The sequence below is a fragment of the Protopterus annectens genome, chromosome 4.part0 (assembly GCF_019279795.1).
Source record: "Protopterus annectens isolate FY-2018-M chromosome 4.part0, PAN1.0, whole genome shotgun sequence".
NCBI classification, from domain to species: Eukaryota; Metazoa; Chordata; order Ceratodontiformes; family Protopteridae; genus Protopterus; species Protopterus annectens.
In genome coordinates, this window is record NC_056733.1 from 108,924,273 (window position 1) to 108,944,643 (window position 20,371).

General features: G+C 42.2%; 1 protein-coding gene across 1 annotated transcript in view; it reads right to left on the reverse strand.

The window, feature by feature from the left end:
* Positions 1-4,629: 4,629 nt before the first annotated feature.
* LOC122799216 overlaps positions 4,630-20,371 on the reverse strand; it is a 971,249-nt gene continuing 955,507 nt past the window's right edge. The window contains exon 7 of the mRNA XM_044068134.1: positions 4,630-5,011. The gene's annotated coding sequence lies outside the window, so the exon portion shown is untranslated. The remainder of the gene's footprint in view (positions 5,012-20,371) is intronic.

Below are 20,371 nucleotides of genomic sequence, written 5' to 3' on the forward strand. Positions count from 1 at the left end.
CTTGAAAAACCTTACTAACTCCCCGAATTAATTTCCCGCCATCAAACTGTTTGACAACTTGAATAGCAGCAGAGTCGAACAAAATAACCTTGTCTGTTTTAAAATCTCAGACTTCACCTCATCTGACAACTGTGCAGTACATACTCAAGTATACCTTTTCAAAACAGATGCAGTAGTAGCGGCCTTAGACTCAGTACGTGCAAAGTCAAACACAGTTCAAAGCATGTTTACACACCTGAGACATGTTAGTAATGTGGCAGAACAATCCCACAAGCTGTCAACACCTGAAAGAACAGAATGGAAGAAGGACATTATTTTATTAATACCAACCCTTTTCCTGCAGATAAATAGGTAAGGAATTACACAGACTTCATAAATGTTCTGCATTTTTTGCGGGGGATGAGGACTGAGGCAGTATTTACCACAACCTGGAACTAGTCTTAAAAAAGGTAAACTCCTCTAATGGAGTTGGAGAGGGCAAACTTTCCTCTTAATTATTCTCTTGAGCTTGAGTGCCAGACAAAGGAAAGACCCTGTCTCTGTCAAAATCCTCTGATCCACATTCCTCAGGAATGACTTCTGCTCTCCAGGATAGAAAGCCTGAAGCACACTCTTGGTTAAGATAAGAAAACCATTCTTATGAACAGCAAAATTACTTTGGATGATCAATGTCAAAACTTTGGCTTTTTTTTTTTTCTAGGAACATCCTTGGAAGAAGACTGAGAAGGGGAAGGCATATCATCCTGAGCAAGGAGGACTCTTTCCACAGCCACCCTGAGAGGTCCCTCCCAGGGAGTCTTCAACATCTAAAATGGATGGTTCACCCAAGCCCACATCAAACACTGGAACAGCCGAAGAGGATATGCCTACCTGACCCCCCCAGTCAGTCCATACTGGCTGGGGTAGCTACACCACAGTGATTCAAGATATCCAGGAAGTAGTGTGAGGAATCAGCAATGGCCACTGCAAAGTCACCTACCATCTTCTGAGGCACTGGCTGAGCTCATTATGAGGGTAAGAGCTCGTGCTTCAACTGTTTTTTCTTTTAAGGTACAAGGGAAGAAACAGCAGCAGGACTGGTGTAAGAATCTGTGCTGCAGCTGAGGAAGAAGCCTGATTGCTGGTAAGTATTGTTGGGAAAAGCAAGTTGGAAGGTAAATAGTCAGCCAAGTGCTGACAAGCAGCACAAACACACACATTCCCATACATTCACACACCCTTACAGAGTCCCTCAAAATTTAAAAGTAAAAGCACAAGTAGTACACAAATTCTGTCAAAACTGATGTACAGAAAGCATACTGAAAAAAAATAAAAACATGTCATTAAGTGTACTCAAGAACCAAATGTAAAATACATTTCTAGCCCCAAAATACACTTCACACTACTTCAATAGTATTACCTTCATGCAAAATGTCTCGAGGAGAAAAATAATGAAGGCAAGTAGTCAAAGTGCACACAAGCAACAATTCCTAACTTTAAAATCATTAAACCTTAGTTAATGTGTCTCAAAAGCAATCTATTTTTTCTTACAAAACTAGCCCCAATATTGAATAAGCACTATTCTAAAAATAGTTTCTGACAAGCAACGTCTGATATTAATAAAATTGCCAGCATTCTTCCGAAAATACAAACATTTTTTTTTTAAATATTTAAATAGGCAATAATTTGTGTGTGGAATAGTTTACTTATGGGGACTTATCTGTCAGAAATGAAGTCTGTAGTCAGTTTCTTCTTCCTGTAAAGCCACTCAGCTGCTGCTCCTTGAAACAACAAGAAAATTCTGAAGTAACCTTCACTCAGAATGCGGATTTCCCACCAAAACTGGGCTGTCCAATCAGCACTTAAACTGAAAGTGTCGAAAGGAGCCAAACTTTGTGAAAGTGGCAGACTGTTGTACCCCGGGACAAGATATAACCCAAACAGTCAAAGGCTACTGCAGCAGTGAGAATGATTAATTCTAATACAGTTCCCAGCTAAAAGATACATTTTAGTTAGAAAAATACAATTGGTCCTCAGTAAAGTAAAAATAGTGGAAGTTTTTCCTCAACACAGACTTGTGTACCCAAGTTGTGAAGAAGAAAAAAAAAAGCTTTCTGCATTCCAACTGTCTTGATATGAAGCTCTACTCAAGCTCTCACAGTTGGAGCATTTGGAAGATGCCCTTTAGCTTTGTAAACTGGCCGGACAAAGGGGGTAGGGTCTATTCCAGCTTAGGCTATTGCAACAGTAACCTACGGACTGAACATCTGGATGGATTCACCCCGTTCAGGTAGACTATTTCCTGAGAAGAAAAGTAAAAAGTAAAAGGAGGATGAGTAAAGATTCATCCTGGATACAATATAAAGCAGAAGCTCTTCAGGTTTACCTGCTTCATGTCTTTACAAACATTACATCACTGGCAGATATGAGCAGGTTGACTTCCGCAGGTTACGTAACTTACCATGATTTAAAAATTACAGTTTTAAAAGTTTTTAGTGTCTTTTATAACTGGAATGAAACTACCTCTAACCATGAATAAATGTTCAGGAATATGTTGCAGAAAGTTAAAATTAATGTTTTCACTTGGAGCGTTCTCTGTCAGACTGCCTTGGGATCGAATAAGGTCTGGGAATAATGACTGCTAATTATCTTCTACAGAACAATGAAACATCATCTGTACAAAGGCAAATCAGACAGTATCATTCTCACGAAGGGCTACTATTCTGTATGAAAGTTATGATGCAGCTGTAGAGATCACTCAAGCTGCACATTAGGCTAACTAGCTGCTCTACTGCTCTCCATATAACAATGGACAGAAATATAGAGAAGGGTTAAAAAAAACTCATTTTCAAAGACGTGGATAGATGAAAAGTCAGCAGTTGGTCTTTACAGAGTACTTATTCTACTACAGAAGATTTAGGTTTTTGGACACTAATGCAATGGAAACACAGGAAAGTGCATTGTTAATCAAGATCCTGTAAACAAAATGTTTATTTCTAGAGCAAATTAAGTTGTCACAGCAACTCAGCGATATATATTTTACTTAGATTCTGCTTTGATTGCTTCAAAAAACTGAAAAATTGACTGATTTATGCTAAAGTTTGTAACAGTATATGCACTCATAGGCACTTTCTAGGTTTTCAACTAAATGCCTACATTTCTTCAAACGCAAGCAAAAAGCTGGAATTCCTTACTTGTACTTCTCCAGAAAAAGAAGTAGAAAGCTATAATGTATACAATTTTACATTTATGCAGATGCTTCAAGGAATTTTCTATTTCCTCAGGAAACAAGTGATACTCTCCCACAAGGGAAGAGTTTTAAAGTGAAGGAAAAAACCTTCTGATATGTTTTCATGTTAAATTCAGCTGTATAATGATAATTGCACGGGACACTAAGATTGTCATCTGTGACCCATGCAGGAAGCATCTGACAGTATTATGGCAAAATTCAGGGTATTTCTGCCTACCACTGCAGAACTCCAGATGGCTTTCTAGTAATGGGCTATTATGAAAACCATACACACCATCAAAGCCCACAGCTTCAGACTCCAAACCACAGAGCTGAAGGACATCTAACAAGCAGTATTCACCTTAACTGCTGGCAGCAGTTAAGCACTTTTAACAGGACCGAGAAGAGTGTAGACATACAATTTGTTTCTAGGTAATGCATATTTTTCAGCTTTCTTGTTAGTATCAGCCCTGCTGGATGCTGGCATGAATCAAATGATCTCTATGAATGGATACTGTCAGATTCCACCTAACTGCAAAGCATATTTCAGCCTTAAACCTCTACTGCCATTTTCCTTTCTGGATTTCAATGGAGATGAAAGCATTCCTTATTTGTCTTACAATGAAACATGAAGTACTCCTCAACACCAATTAATGGAGGACCCCTTAGGTTCCATTTACTCCTTTCCCCCACTAAAATATATTTTAATATTACTCGACATTACCTTTTGTAGGACAAGTGTACAGCTCCCCTAGTATAACCCCAAGAGAAACGGCTGTGCCCCTTTAATTGTTTCTTCTTCATGACAAAAGAAACATTCTTCTGCATTAAAAATGTCCCAAATAAGTAGAAACAGGATGTTCCACTGATTTTTTAAAATGATAGGAGAATCTGATGGAAAAACCTACAAACTGAAAGGAAAATTAAGTTTTCAATAGCAGTTCCCTCACAGAGCACAGATTACAAAAAAAACCCACCATGTTTCTTGGAAAATGAAAGAAGTCAAGATCCCCCTGCCAAACACTGAAGAGTAATGGACATTAAAACATCTTAGACAATGAAATGCAGTCATCTCTGAAGTGCAGAACTGACCACAAATGTAGACAAATATTTGGAACAAAGCCTCTCATGCACAGTCAAAAAAGGGATGAAAATGCTCACACAGTACATAACATTTAGTTTTCTTAAAACATCTCTGCCCTCCGTAGGTTGCTGGATCCATTAAACTGTCTGCTGCTGCTGTTGTGTAAGATGTCATTAAACATTTAGGAAACATTTGCTAGTCAACATGGAAGTGCACTGTCTTAAGTGAATACTTCATGTATGAAAGAATTCCAGTAATGTACTCCATTAGAAAAGGAAACATACACACAGTAAATACAAATTTAAATATAAATAAGGCACATAGTACCTCTGCAACATTCGATTAAGGTGAGCATCATACTATTTTAATGCAATGTCTGAAATATAAACTTACACGTATGCCTCTTGACTGCAGTGAATGGGTATTTAAAAATAAAGTTTCTCTGATCACTATTACGAGTTAATCAGAGATGATGCTTCACTTAATAAAAAAAAGGTAGTAATTTAAAGCAGTCATTTTTGTATATTTAAGTTTTTTTTTTTTTAAGTTCCAATTCGACAGTTTTTTTAAATGAAAATTCATCACTTCTTGATGTACCCATAAGGTCTGAGTGTTTCATTTAAACAGCATTTTAAAAAGGAAAAACTGCCCTCTTGGTTCATAGTTTCACAAGAAGACAGCCGATTATGTCCTGTGAGGTCTGAACAATCTTCCATCATCTAGAAAGTGAACAAAACATATTCAGACACTGGAGTGACAAACAGTTCCACATTTCAAATACTACTAATGCAAGAAGACTTCCCTTCAATTGGTAACAGTTATACAGGCATAACACTTTTTCTGCAGTTCTATAAATGGCGCGATCATGTTTCCACAAGTCTGCGTTAGGTTCACAGATGACTAACACACAAGTTTAGTTATTTACTATTTCACAATTATTCCATATACAGTTCAATTACCTACTTCCAAGATAAAAAGATGAAAAAAGTACAGTTTTGTACCTACCATAAATGTAGATGTTCGAGTGTTCACCCTGCTGCAGTCATCACACTTGGGTTATCCTGCCGTCAGGCGGTCCCGCAGTCGGCCTGAGTTCCAAAGTCTTGGTCCGGCGTCGGTTGCTGTCGCTTCTTCCCTGACGTCAGTGCGCCAGGGGTATATAAGAGGCATCAGACACCATTTTCTTCAGGTTTTTCTTGCCCTAGATGTCAGGTGCCCCCAATAGGTAGGCAATATATATATATATATATATATATATATATATATATATATATATATATATATATAGCTATACAAAAAAATACATATAAAAATACCTTCAGGCACAAGCAAATACACCACAGAGGTTGTATAGGATAGAATGGTATAGATAAAGTCCAGCTAGTTCAGAGGGGATGGAGGGAGGGTAACCTGGACTGCAGCAGGGTGAACACGCGAACATCTACATTTATGGTAGGTACAAAACTGTACTATGTTCATCGTGTTACCCTGCTGCAGTCATCACACTTAGGTTGAATCCCAAAGCTAAGGATGTGTGGTGGAGTTAAACAGGGTTATAAGAAGCTATTAGGCCCTGCAAAACTGCAGTGGCAAAACCAGCTCTAGTCTTAGAATTTAGAGGTAAGTGATAGTGTTTGGTGAAGGTGTGCACTGAACTCCAAGTTGCAGCTTTCAGAATATCCTTGGTTGGCACCCCCTGAGAAAGGTTGCTGATGTAGCTGTAGCCCTGGTGGAGTGGGACCTAATGTTAGCAGGTACCGGTTTCCCATGATGCGTGTAGCAGAAACATATGCAATGTCCTATCCATTTTGAAATGGTCTGTTTTGAGATAGCTTTTCCTTGTGATCCTGCAGCATAGGCTACAAAGAGCTGGTCAGATTTTCTGAAAGCCTTAGTTTTATCCAAGTAGTAACGTAACTGCCTGTGAATGTCCAAAGAGTGCAGGAGTCTTTCTCCTTTGTTCTGGGGATTTGGGAAAAGGTGGGCAAATGAATGGTTTGGTTTAGGACCACACTGGATACCACCTTTGGCATAAAGGAAGGGTTAGTTCGTAGAGAGACTCTGTCGATGCAAAATGAGGAAAGGCTCGACTGCCATTAGTGCCTGTAGCTCTGAGACTCTTCTAGCTGAAGTTATTGCTAGTAGCAGGGCAGTTTTCCATGAAATAAATTCTAAATCAGCTGAAAAAGCTGGTTCAAAGGGCGGCAGTGTAAGCTTTTCCAGAACAAAGTTGAGATCCCAAGTAGATGTTGGTGCTCTCCTGGGCAGTCTTATGTTCTTAGCCCCTCTGAGGTACGGTCTTAGGAGTGGATGTGAAAATAAAAGAGGATCCGTGTTGTAATGAGCTGAAATTGCTGAGGCGTGGATCTTAAGAGATGAAAAGGAAAGTCCTTTGTGCAACATCTCAGTTAAATATTGTAGAATTCCCAGTCAACAAATGTTAAATAAATAAAATAAATAAAGAATCTGAGGAATGTTTGGAACTAGGGGATTTTGGCCTTTAGCCTGGTTCCAGGCGCAAAATCTTTTCCATTTGTCTGAATAGGTTTTCCTGGTGCTGGGCCTCCTGGCCTCCAGAATGACATCCACAACAGCTTTGGATAGAAGTGTTGGCTGTTTGTTTAGGTAATTTGCCATGCAGCCAGGTTTAAAGTCTTAAGCTGGCTGTGTAGAATCTGATTGTCTCGCTGGGTGAGCAGGTGTGGAATTTGTGGTAAAATCCATGGTGGGCTGTGGGCCATGTTCCTTAGAATTGGATACCAGTGCTGGCGTGGCCAGTCTGGTGCAATGAGCATCATTTATGGTCTCTCTAATCTGACTTTCAGCAGTACCTTTCCTAGAAGAGGCAGTGGAGGAAAGGCATACACTGTTAATGATTTCCAACTGAATGAGAGGGCGTCCCACTTTCCAAGCTTGTGGATGGAATGTCCTTGCGCAAAATTTTTGAAGTTGGTAGTTTTGGGGGTGGGCAAACAGATCCATGTCTGGGCGTCCCCATTTTTGAGTTATCATTGCAAATACTTGTGGATCTAGTTTCCACTCGTGGGGATCCATGATGTTTCTGCTTAGGTCGTCTGCCAATGTGTTTTTCTTTCCTGGCAGGAATTGTGCTTGTAATTGAACTTGGTAAGACAGTGCTGTGTTCCACAAGGTCATTGCTTGCCTGCATAGAGGGTAGGAATGTGTGCCCCCTTGCTTGTTTATGTACCACATTACTGTGGTATTGTCCGTCTTTATTATACGTTGTCCTGGGTGTAAGAGGTCCTTGAAAGCTGTTAGGGCATTCTGTACTGCTAGCATTTCTTTTTGATTGATATGCAGATGTCTTTGATCTGTAGTCCATTTGCCCTGAATGCACTGTCCTGCCATGTGTGCTCCCCAGGCATAGTCTGATGCATCTGTTGTCATAGTTTGCCTGGTTGTGGGTAAGGTGAAAGGCTGACCCTTGTTGAGGTGACATGCCTGTGCCCACCATAGAAACTCCTGTTGGAGGCAGGGAATGAGTGGTATCATTGTTTCCAAGCTGTGGCTGTGCTGAGTCCATACGCTTTTCAGGTACCATTGTAATTTCCCCATATGCAGTTTTGCAAATGGTATAAGTAGTATACAAGATGCCATGAAACCCAAGGCCTGCAGAATTTTTCTTGCAGGGATTTGGGTCTTTGTTGCCATTGTTTTGAAGTATTGAGTCAGCTGTTGTTGCTTGTCTGGCGTGAGATAAGCCATCTGGGCTGTTGTATTCAAGCTGGCACCCAGGAATATTATGTTTTGTGAGGGCACTAATTTTGATTTCTTTTCATTTACTGTGTAACCTAGGCAACTTAGAAGGTGTTTGACAAATGCCAGATGCTTTAAAAGAATGTCCTTGCTTTCTGCTTGAATAAGGCAGTCGTCCAGGTATGGGTATATTTGAATTCCACTTTGTCTGCAGTATGCAATTACTGGTGCCAGGCATTTTGTGAAGACCCTGGGCGCAGTAGATAAGCCAAAGGGCAGTGCAGAAAATTGATAATGGGTTGAACCTGCAATGAAGCGGAGGTATCTTCTGCAATTTTGTCTGATAGGGACATGCAGGTATGCCTCCTTGAGGTCCAACGTTACTAGCCAAGCATTCTTGCCCAGCATGGGAAGAAGCTGCTGTTGTGTTAGCATCTTGAATTTTGGTACTTGTAGATAGGTGTTCAGAATTGAAAGATCCAGAATGAGTCTCCATGCTTTGTCTTTTCTTGGGACTAGAAGTAAAATCCTTGTCCTTGCTCCTGTGTAGGTACCTGCTGAATGGCTCTCATGTCCATGAGAGCTGTAATTTGTTTTTGTGCCTCTGCCCATTGATTTGGTGGCAGGTTTGGCATTCCTTTTATCCTTGGCAAAGTATGAAAGTGGAATCTGTATCCTTCTGAGACAATGTTTAGGACCCATTTCTCTTTTGTGATGATGTGCCAGTTGCCTGCAAAAAGAGCTAATTTTCCTTCCAAGGGAGCTGCCAAGAGAGATTTGCTTGGTAGCTTGAGGATTGAGTCATTGTGTTTGACTTCTGCTAGCTTGGGGTCTGTCCTCTCCTCCTTTCTGGGTAGCAGTACCCCATTGGCGAGGTTTGTAACGGCCTTGTGACTGACCTCTGCCCCTTGGGCGTCTGTATTTGCCCCTCTGTGATCTGTCAGAAGCTGGAAATGAGCAGTTTTTGTTGGCCAATTTCTGCTGAAACAAGGGGGTTGTACCTGTAAAAAATCCTTGACCGTCTGCATAGACTTTGCCTTATACTCCATTTTCTTTAAAACCTGTTCTGCTTTGACACCAAATAATACATCCTGCTGTAAAGGTGCATCCAATAATTTTGCTTTAACATGATCAGGCAGGGTTTGTTCTTTTAACCAAGGATGTCTACGTATAACAGAGCCAGTAACAGCTGCTCTACAGGAAGCTTCCAATGAATCAAATCCACATTGTAAAGTATGTTTGCCCACCTGTTCAGCTGCATGTAACAGATCCTGCATTTCCTTGAATTCAGACTGTTCAGAATGTGTGCTCATTTTTTGTTTTAATTGAGACATTCGGAATTGCTGATATTTCAGCATGTGAAACTGACAATTTAATGCTCTCATAGCCACAGTAGCTGAGGTGTATATTTTCTTACCCCATCTATCTAGGGCTCTGGAATCCCTTTCAGAGGGTACAGGAGTTTTAGCCATAGAAGCTTTAGCCCCTTTGGGACCCTGGGAAATTGTTTCTGGGTCAGCCACAGGGCTTTTATAAAGGAATTTGTGAGAGTCAGGTACTCTGTAGTACCTGTCTGGTTTGGCTGGAGCAGGAGGTAGAGAGTTTGGATTTACACTAGACTCCAAGTAAACATCATCCACAATGTCCAAACCTGGAGGGATAAGCAAGTGGTCTGTGCTGGGGTAGTAAAAGGAACTCTCTGAGCCTTTTCTTAGAATCAGAGTAGTCCTGGCCTTCCCAGTGGAAATGTTCCCTCATGGTATGTAAAGTTCCCCCAAAGGAGTAGTCTTCAGGGGGAGATGCTGAGGGAATAGAGTCTTCAGCATCAAAGTCTTCATAAGGGGGAAAAGTGTAAGCCTGTTCCTCAGAAGAATCAGAAGAAATTGAAACCTGGTCACAGGAAGCATAATCCTCCTCTTGTCTTGGTCTTTTATCTGGAGGGGGATGGGAACCCCTGATTAGGGTAATCAAATCTTCAGCCATCTTAAGCATCTGTTTCTTAGGCATGGGGCCTTAAACTGTAGAGTGATGTACAGTCTTTTTTGGCTTTAATGGAGTTTTAAGCTTAGCATAAGATTTAATGGTGAGTGTAGTCGGTCTGAAGACACCTTCTGCAACCGAAGGTGTTTCTACTGCACCGGGATCTCTTTCTGCTCCGGTGTCGGAATGGCCTAAAGAAGATGGCTGCGATGGCCTAGTACACTTCGCTTGAGAATCTGCAGCTGTCTGGGGTTCCAATTCTGCGGTCGTCAGGGTCGTAGGCGCCTCACTGAAAACCGGAGAACCGGCGACAGGCCCAGCAGAGGCCTCGGAGTCTGGCTTGTTCCTAGGCTGCCTGTCCTTATCCTTGCATTTTTTGTGCATGCCGGTCGTTGGCTGCTCCGACGGCATGATATAAATTAAATTTTCTACCAAAGTAATGTCGTGCAAAATCAAAACGGCATTTGATAGTTCGTTTATTAAACCTAGCACAAAACTGACAACCTGTGACGTCGTAGTCTGGGCCTAGGCAAGGAATACAATAAGAATGGAAGTCCTTATGAGGTATTTGCTTCCCACAAGAAATGCAATTGTTAACTTTTTCTGACATCGGACTGAGGCAAGAAAAGGTTCCCCAATGGGGTACTTAGCTTTATTGAAAACTTCGGACTGAAATTCGATTCGAAAATCTCAGGTGTCAGCCGACCGGCACTTGCGAACTGCTTCTGCTTCGGGCACCGCACAGCAAGAAAGACTGAAGAAAATGGCGTTGGATGCCTCTTATATACCCCTGGCGCACTGACATCAGGGAAGAAGCGACAGCAACCGACGCCGGACCAAGACTTTGGAACTCAGGCCGACTGCGGGACCGCCTGACGGCAGGATAACCCAAGTGTGATGACTGCAGCAGGGTAACACGAACATCTAGTAAATTCACTGTAGTCTTTCTACAACAGAAACTCTAAAGTCTAATGTTTTCCAATTTGTACTATACAAGCAGCACCTAACATCCATATTATGAACGTTAAACTATTAAATTCAGCACTAACAGATGGTGCCTTCTCTGCCTGCAGTAACCCAAGCAGTCTAAAAGTAAGCATTCAAATGTTTGGTAAGCCACTTAGTAGTAATAGACTTTCAAACAGCATAGTTACTGAATTTTTCATAATATCAGAGTCAGCCTTATGGAGCACAGGCCTAAGATGAACCTGAGCTTGGAAAAGGACACAAACGGGCACACTGGGAGGGATAGGATGAAGCAACCAATGGCCAGCTCTCATATTCCATGGGGATGGTTACAAGAATGTGATGGCTGCATGACCTTTGGTGGTGACCAGGAGCATTGCAGATCATCCACTCACATAACAAGGGGGTAGCAGCAATATCTCTGACATCACTGCAACAGTCATTCCCTAGGAGTAAGAACTTTCATTGGCAGCTATAAGAATGACAGCTCCTAGGTCGATACAACTCTCAATGGGGAGCCTTTCTCTACAGAACTATGAAATGAGTTACTGCTTAGGTCAAATTCTAGAAGAATTGGGGGCCTAAGCAGTGAAAGGGTTATACCAAGGGTACCTAGATGGAGCAAATGAAGGATCAAGGGCCAGGGCATGCGTGGAAGAGACAACAGCCCAGGGGCTGTACTGCATTCGGTGGGGAACAATAAGACTTTATAATATCAGATCCAATGTATAACCCTCTGTAACAGGACAGCACCAAAAGACTACCATCAAGCATCCGGGAATATGGCAAATTTTAAATAATGTATACAAGACGCTATCCTATGACCTCATACAGTATACTTCAACTTCATGTTCGTTACAGACCTCATTTCCTAAGCCTTTAGTACATGCACTTTATTTTCATTCTTATGTTTATTCTGATACCACTGTATCTATGTTATTTGTACTGCATTTCTCTCGTGAACTGACATTTGTAATTTCTTTTAGACTGCACTTGTGTGGTCCTAAATGACAAAGTTTCTTTGCATCTTGAATCTTTCTCTGAATCTTGTAAAAAGTGAAGCAAACAAAACTAATAAAACTTTAACAGACAATTACAAATAGTGTAATGTTATTTAGTAAAAAGTACTCCAAATGTTAATACTAGCCCATAAAAATAATGCCAACTAAAAACTCAACACAAAATAACCTGAGCAAACCCAAAAAGAAAATCTGCAAAATACTCAAACAATTTAGAAATGAAAGTAAACGGGGCTAAATGTTCAATGTGTGTTACTTTCAAACTCAGAGCCTTCCTGAAGACTATACAAGAGTTTGCCAAAAACCTTGAGAAAAGTTATACATGCCTTTTCCACACTAATCATTGAACGATCTAGCCTTAATGTTGTGTCTTTTGGCTTTTCCCGGTTAGAGGTCGCCACAGCAGAACTCTGGTCCGCTAATGATTGGCAGTAGATTTTTGTGTGCCGAGTTGCCAGCCCTGACGCACAACCTTCAACAAAGGTACGCCCATTCAAGCACGTCTCCACACAGAAGACGCTCTAGCTGAGAATCTAACAGGACAACGTGTAGTTGTGAGGCGACAACGCTACCGCAGCACCACCACCGTAGTTCTACCGATTTAGCCTTAATACCTATTGGCAATTCATTCCATATTTTACTTGAGCTACCATGAAATGACCACCTTCCCCAAAACAGCATTATATATAGGGTTATGCACTAGCAGACCATTATTTCTCATCCACTGTGAATGTAAATTAAACTCAGTCCTCAAGTGTTGCAGCAAAAATATTACTATTCATAGACTGTCACTAGGCTAACGACTGGGGGGGGGGGGGGGGCTTTTCTAAGCCTAGCCAAGTGTTTTCCCTCAAGAGTGATGAAGTTTTCTTTCCAAAGAAGACACTGAAAGCCAGGCATTTATAAGCTACCTCTGTCCATAAGGGACATGAAATGTACAGATTTCTTGCACTGGCCAGGAACCAAACCCGGGTCAACTGCTTGAAGGCAGCTATGCTCACCACTATACCACCAATGCTACTGGCTTTTGGTCATGCACTTATAGGCTACTTAGAAGAGATTATCGATCTTAATCTACAATCAACTGAATACAAGGGCAATATTTTAGCCTTTTATCAAAACTGAAACGCCTGACACTCCTAATTTGCCTAATCTATGTTACTGGGAGTGACTGCAAACACATACTGCTGGGTGGTACTCCAATACAGGAGTTACTGCTTCCTTACATATCAAGGATAAGGACACTCTCATCCCTGCTGACTCTAGAAAGAATATGGTTTCTAGATGACTAACTTCTAATTACTATAAAGACATTTGTGTTATATTTAAGCCTATTATCCGCTATAATACCCAGATCTTTAATATTGTCTTCAATTCTTCCAAATGTCATTACCAATGGCATATGGGTAACTAGGGTTACTAGTACCAAAATGCAGCACCTTTGCTTTACTAGCATTAAATTCCATACAACTCCCTTGTGACCACAAAATACAGATCAACATACGCCTGTATTTTAGCCTTTTTTCTTTTTACTGAGTTAACAAATGCCCCTATTTTTGTATCATTTGTGAAATTACTAAGACAATTATCTTTATTAACAGGCAAAATCAGACAAACTGGGCAAACCAAATCAACCCAAAAATCCACCTTGTAGTACTCCCACAGAGATATGTATCTTACATCTAAAATTGCCATTTACCAGCTAGTTTCTTACTCATTTAATATCTATCCACTTATATTGGTTTGATATATAATAATCATGTCTTTGTGGGGTACAAAATTAAACACCTTAGAAAGATCTAAATGCACTACATATACAGACATTCCATCTCAAACATTCTGAAAGCCATTTATTAAATTAGACATACATGAATTTCCCTCCGGAAGAAAAATAGTTGATAAATGTCCAAATCTACCTTTAAAGTATCAGACATAAGTACATAAAGTACTCGTTCAAAACATTTACTAATAAATCCATATTAGGCCTACTGGCTGCAGGTAAAGTAAAGCTTAACTGCTTCTTTCCAGAATCTACAGACTAAAACAAATTTGTCAAAGCAAACATCAACCTGCACTTTATGAACTTCGAAAAATATACACCCTAATAGCAGATCTCTCAGGAGAGGTAAATCAAACAGTAACCTGTAACATTTGGATTCATACACCTTCTGTTTCTGATTAATCTAGACAGATTTCCCCTCTTCTTAAGAAGACTAACCACTGGCCTTGCACATGGGAAGGTACTGACATAGATGGCATTAGATTACCATATAAATCCAGAACTCCTAGAATGCACCTTCTTTACCTCTGAGTCTGCAAGCCCTACAGGGCAAGTGTGCTTGTGATCAACATACGTCCAGTAATCAGTCACAGTAGCAGATGTTTGAATACAGGAATCACTACTGCAGTATTGATTATAAATGGGAAGTTAGTTACAGATAGACATCTGCTCATCTGGCCCAACTCCCAGAGCTTTGGACATCTTTAGGAAGGGGTAATCTCCTCCACATGTCAAGAAGATACCTGGTAGTAACACAAGAGCAGCCTGCACCTTTTTGTATGAACGGGGAGAGCATATACACCCCAAAATTACCTTGATAGGTGAGCCTCAACAAGGGAGGACTAAGTACACCACTAGTTAGTACTGGTGCTGTCTAGGCAATAACATCTCTTTATACTGAAAGTAACTTCCCCACAAGAGAGTTACAAGAAAGAAAAATGGGGATGGCAGAGAAAAGTACATACTACACCAATGATCAGTGTATTCAAACATCTACCGATATGCTTTGCTATCAGAAACTTGTATTAAGTTAATCACAGGAACCACTGCTGCAATATCATTCATTACAAGGCAGGAAAAGTACCACCGGTGTGGTTAACCTGACCACAGAACTAGAAAGGGGGCCGGACAACATGCCTTGTGACACTACAGCTGCATATTTTGCTCCAAGTCTGGATAAGAAGTCTAGCTTTCAGTGTTTGAAGAGGGAAGGAGGGAAGCCCATGAAGCTGCCTCATAGACACTCTAAGCTGACACACACCTAAAGGTGGTGGCACTAGCAGCAGCTCTAGAAGGAGTTAGCCCCAACATGTCCCTATAGATTTTTTTCATTAAGTCAGAGGAAGACAATGCAATCTGCTAATCATATAACGGGTGTTTGTTTTGACAGCACCCTGCCTTGCTTCCTTAACTTGATGGAAAAAACAGCTAGTTTGATTTTCTTAACTTTATATCTGGCTAAATAATATCTTTCCTTGGGGCCTAGTTGTATTACTCCTTTGAGGGGTAGTTTTAACTGAACAGCAGACAGAAAACAGGATCCACAGGCAAACATACTGAAAAGCTTGAGAGATTAACTTTTACAGATGCAAATGCCAGTTATGCACTAAACAAAGAGGTTAAGTTACTTCAGACCATGGCTTTCAGTAGGGTGATCTGGGAAGGCCTGCATCATTAGGAGAAACTCTTCCATTCACCCAAGCAGAACTCTATACTAGTGGGTTTGCATGGCCAAGGTAGTGATCCCTGGGGGGAATCACAGATCTATCCTTCTGGCAGTCAATCTGAGGGTGCTAAGGTTGGGGTGTACCAAGGTGCCCTCTGTAGACAGTGAGATGCAAGTAAGATGAGGGGGGGCTTACCTTTTTTATCTGTAGGAAGAGGAACAAAGTACAGTTATGCAAGTAAATGTAACATAACCGTAGATGCTTGATCACTGTTGCAGTAGCCTATGCTACATGGGTTATATCCTGCTTAGGATATAACAGCTGACCAGCTTCCAAACCTTCAGAGCACCTTCCATGCCTCAAATCAGCTTGAGATGAGCTGACTAAAAGTTAGGTTTGGGTGCCAAGCCATTCAGTAACTTCATGTCCACAGACCGGGAAGCTGAGCCCTGAAAGGATATCACTAGGACCAAAAAAAAATTTCTACAACCTGGCATAAGAAACACACCAAAAAAACAAGAGGTAGATAAGAGAGGGAGCAGACTGCAGTAGTGATCATCTGAATATATCCTGCTATGGTACGTTTACTTACATAACTGTTATGGTCATCATACTAACCACTACTACAGTTGCCTAAACTACATGGCTAGAATACCAGAAGCCCCTGGAGAAAGCATGACCTAGATCTGGAGAGGGAATCTAGCTTGTAGTTCTTAGAAAAAGTATGTATAAAGGACCAAATAGCTGCTTCTAGAATACTTCGAGTTCAACCCTTTACAAAAAGCCACAGATGAGCCAGTGCCCTAGCAGAATGTGCCTTAATCCTGCCTGGAATAGTTTTGTTGTAGTGGAAATAGCAAAAGATAATGTGAGAGAACCTCTTACCTACACAAGAATGAACTGATTGGAAATTCTGAAAGATTTTGCTCTGTCAAGAGTTGTCTTTTGGGCATCCAAGATATGAAATATCCTTTGTCCCTCATTTTGGGTTCAGGGAAAAACACAAGGCTTAACATAAATCCGGATACCACTTCAGGCATAAAAGGATTAGTTCTCAAAGAGAGTCTGTCTCTGCAGAAAATGAGATAAGACTGACCCAACATAAGAACTTGTAACTCAAGTTACTCTTCCTGCAAAGGTCAGAGCAATCAGTAAAACAAGAAGTTATGTACTCACCATAACGTTCGATGTATGTAGTCTATCTCACCTTACATTCTTACCCTTGGGTTCAGAGCCGAACCTTGGCTCCGACTCAGCCATACTCTAGCTCGAAGTCTTCAATTGGCTCGTGGCTAAGAGGTATGCCATCATGCAACAGGTCTATTCCCTAGATCGTTTGCTGCAAGCGCACATACACATACATACACACACACACACACACACACACACTCTGAGAAGAACAACCCCAACAGAAAGGACTACTGACACCTAGAGACTATACCTCCAGGTCCTTCAGGAGTGGGTAGGAGGGAGGGTTAGTAAGAATGCAAGACAAGATGGACTACATACATCGAACGTTATGGTGAGTACATAACTTCATGATGTCATGTAGTCCAATCTCGCCTTCATTCTCACCCGTGGGACAGAGTTCCTAGCACCTTGATTGTGGGTGGCTCAGTGAAAAATACTCTTGAGCACTGTGGAACCAAAGGAAGATCTGCCTCTAGAGACCAAATCTAATTTGTAGTGACTAATAAAGGTATGAGGCGAAGCCCATGTTGCTGCAGCACAAATATCGTCCATAGACATCCTAGCCTGAAACGCAGTTGAGGTAGCCACAGATAGTGTAGAATGAGCATTCACTTTAAAGGGTAATTCTTTGTCATTGGAAGCATAAATAAATGAGATGCAATCAGAGATCCAGTGAGACAAGGTTACCTTAGAAACAGGAACCCCAAGTCTAGTGTCTGAAAACAAGACAAACATTTGATCTGATTTCCTGAAATCTTTTGTCCTATGTAAATAGAAACGCAATTGTCTATGAACATCTAGCCGATGAAACATAAATTCTGCCTTGTTGGAGAATTCAGGAAAAAACACAGGCAACTCAATGGATTGGTTGATACTGACAACAGAGGCAACCTTTGGAACAAAGGAAGGATTGGTTCTTAAGGAGACCCTATCTTTGTGAAACACCAAATAAGGTGGCTTAATTGATAATGCTTGGGAGTTCAGAGACCCGTGTAGCTGAAGTTATGGCAACAAGAATACTGTCTTCCATGACAATAATTTAATGTTACACGTAGCTGTGGGCTCAAAGGGAGTTGAGGTGAGCTTCTGTAATACAAAATTGAGGTCCCATGGCATTACTGGATCAAAGACTGGAGGTCGGAGTAACAATGTCCCTTTCAGAAAGCCCTACAAAGCCTATGAGCCATACGGTTGGGCTCATTAGCAAAGTGAAAGGTAGAAATCGCTGCCAGTTGCACTTTAATGGTTGCTGCAGCTGACCCCTGAGACTGAACAGTTGAGAAAGAAGTTCTAATATTGCCGAAAAAGGCACTGTATAAGGATCAAAATATGTCTCTCACAGGCCCAAATAGAAAATCTCTTCCACTTACTGGAATAAATCTTCCTGGTAGAAGGCTTGTGGGAAGATGATAAAATATGGACCACTTCCGGGGAAAAATCATGAAGCCTGACTAAGGATGGAACTGGAGCAGCCAAGCTGTCAACTTGAGGGTCTGGATGGAGGGATGGAACTGTCCTGACATAGGAGTCCATAGATCTGGAGCTGAGTGCAGGATCCAGGGCTTGTCCATTAGATAGGGTTGAAGGAAGGGAAACCAAATCTGACTAGGCCATGAGGATCATTTTGCTTCCCAAAGACTGTGCTTTCTGAATGACCTTTGATATTAGAGACAATAGTGGAAAGGCGTAGAGTAGACCGGAGGGCCAATCGTGAACCAGAGCGTCCCTGGGTGTCTCCCCCTCTGGGGGGATAAGGGTGAAGTAGCTGCTGCATTTGGTATTGAGGGGGCTGGCAAATAGATCGCAGCAAGGCTGACCCCATATGTGGAATATCTTCTCCGCAACATAATTGTTCAGGGACCACTCGTGAAGCATTAGGATAGCTCTGCTCAGCCTGTCGGCAATCACGTTGGACTTCCCCGGTATAAGCGTTGCAACTAGAAAGCACTGGGAAGACACTGCCTACTGCCAAACTCGAAGTGCCTCTCTGCAAAGGGTGTATGATTTGGTTCCTCCCTGTTTGTTCAAATACCACACTACTGACATGTTGTCCGAGTGGATTGCAATTGTCCCTAGAAGGAGAAAGCTCTGGAGTGCTTGCAACGTTAACAGCACTGCTCTCACCTCCAAGACATTGATATGCAAGTGGGTCTCGTGATCCTGCCACGTGCCTTGGATGCCCCCCCCCCACTCGATCCGGGAGGCATCCGTGGTCACCATGGCAACAGGAGAAGATGGAACAAAAGGCTTGCCCACGTTGAGATTGCTGGCCTGAAGCCTCCAGCGTAGATCCAGCTTGCACGTGTCTGTAATCAGAATAGAATGGGAGTGTGGAAGATGCTGTAGTGACCACTGGGCGAAAAGCAGCCACTGAAGAACCCTCATGTGTAGCCTGGCAAGAAGAGGAACTAGCATGATCGTGGCAGCCATGGTGCCTAATAACTTGAGGACCACTTTTGCCTTGACCTTCCTCAATGGTAGTAAGGCGTAGACCTGCTGTTGTAGAGCCTGAATTCTCTCTCCTGGTAAGGCGGCCCTCATGAGCACCGTATCTAGTTCGGCGCCGATAAAAGTGACACGCTGTGAGGGCAACAAGGCAGATTTTTTTCCAATTTAGAGTAATTCCTAACTTTTGGCACAGTGTAATGGTGGCGTCCCTGGTCTGTAACAGTAGATGCCTGGTGGTGGCAGAAAGGAGCCAGTCGTCCAGTTATGGAAACACTTGGAATCCCTGACGTCTCAAGTGAGCCGTTGCCACTGCCATGCATTTGGTGAACACCCTGGGGGCTGTGGTGAGACCAAAGGGCAGAGCGTGAAACTGAAAATGACTGGCTTCCAGGCGGAAGCGTAGATGATTTCTCGATGCCCTGTCCATCTTGATATGGTAGTATGCATCTTTGAGGTCGATGGAGCACATCCACACATTTTTCCTTAACAGAGGAAGTACTGACTGTAAGGTGACCATGCGGAACTTGGACTTTTCTAGATGAAGGTTCAATCGGCTGAGATCCAAGGTGGATCTCGGGTCCCCTGTTCTTTTCAGCACCAAAAAGAATCTGGAGTAAGTCCCTAATCCTACTTGGTCTGTGGAGACAGGCTGGATGGCTCTCTCTGAAAGCAACTTTTTTATTTCTAAAGTTGCGGAATCTCTGACTTGGAACATCTGGGATTCTCTTGGTTGGCGGGGGAGGAGAAGAGAAGGGACTATGATAACCTCTGGAAATTATCTTCAATACCCACTCGTCTTGGGTGACATCTTGCCAGGCTTCTGGGAATAAAGAAATGTGACCCCCGACCAGCTCCAGAGACGCACAGTCGGGCCTCCCATCAGGAGCACTGGCAGGGAGAACCACAAAATGAATCACGGTCCTCCTGGTTACGTGGGCCTCCTCTGCCTCTAGGGCAGCATCTACCTGTATTTCCACCCCCTCCCCTGCCTCTGGAGGGGGAATCACTTTGTGCGTCCTGAAAAAACCTCTGTGATTTCCTGAACCACATTTTCCCACCCTTCTGGCCCTTGGGGTAAGGTCTAGAAGGCATGGAAAAATGGACTCTCATGGCAGACGGGGTTTTTCCTTCCTGCTCGCACCTAGTGAGTGTGTCCTTCCTCTTGGTTCCGAATGATGAACAGTCAAAGGGGGTGTTGGTGAAAGCAGACTTGAAGGCCTCCGAAAAATTGCACAGGCGCATCCAGGAGTGTTGCCCCTAACAGACTCCAGAACCTGCTGCCCTACTTGCTCCATCGGCTGCGTATGAGAT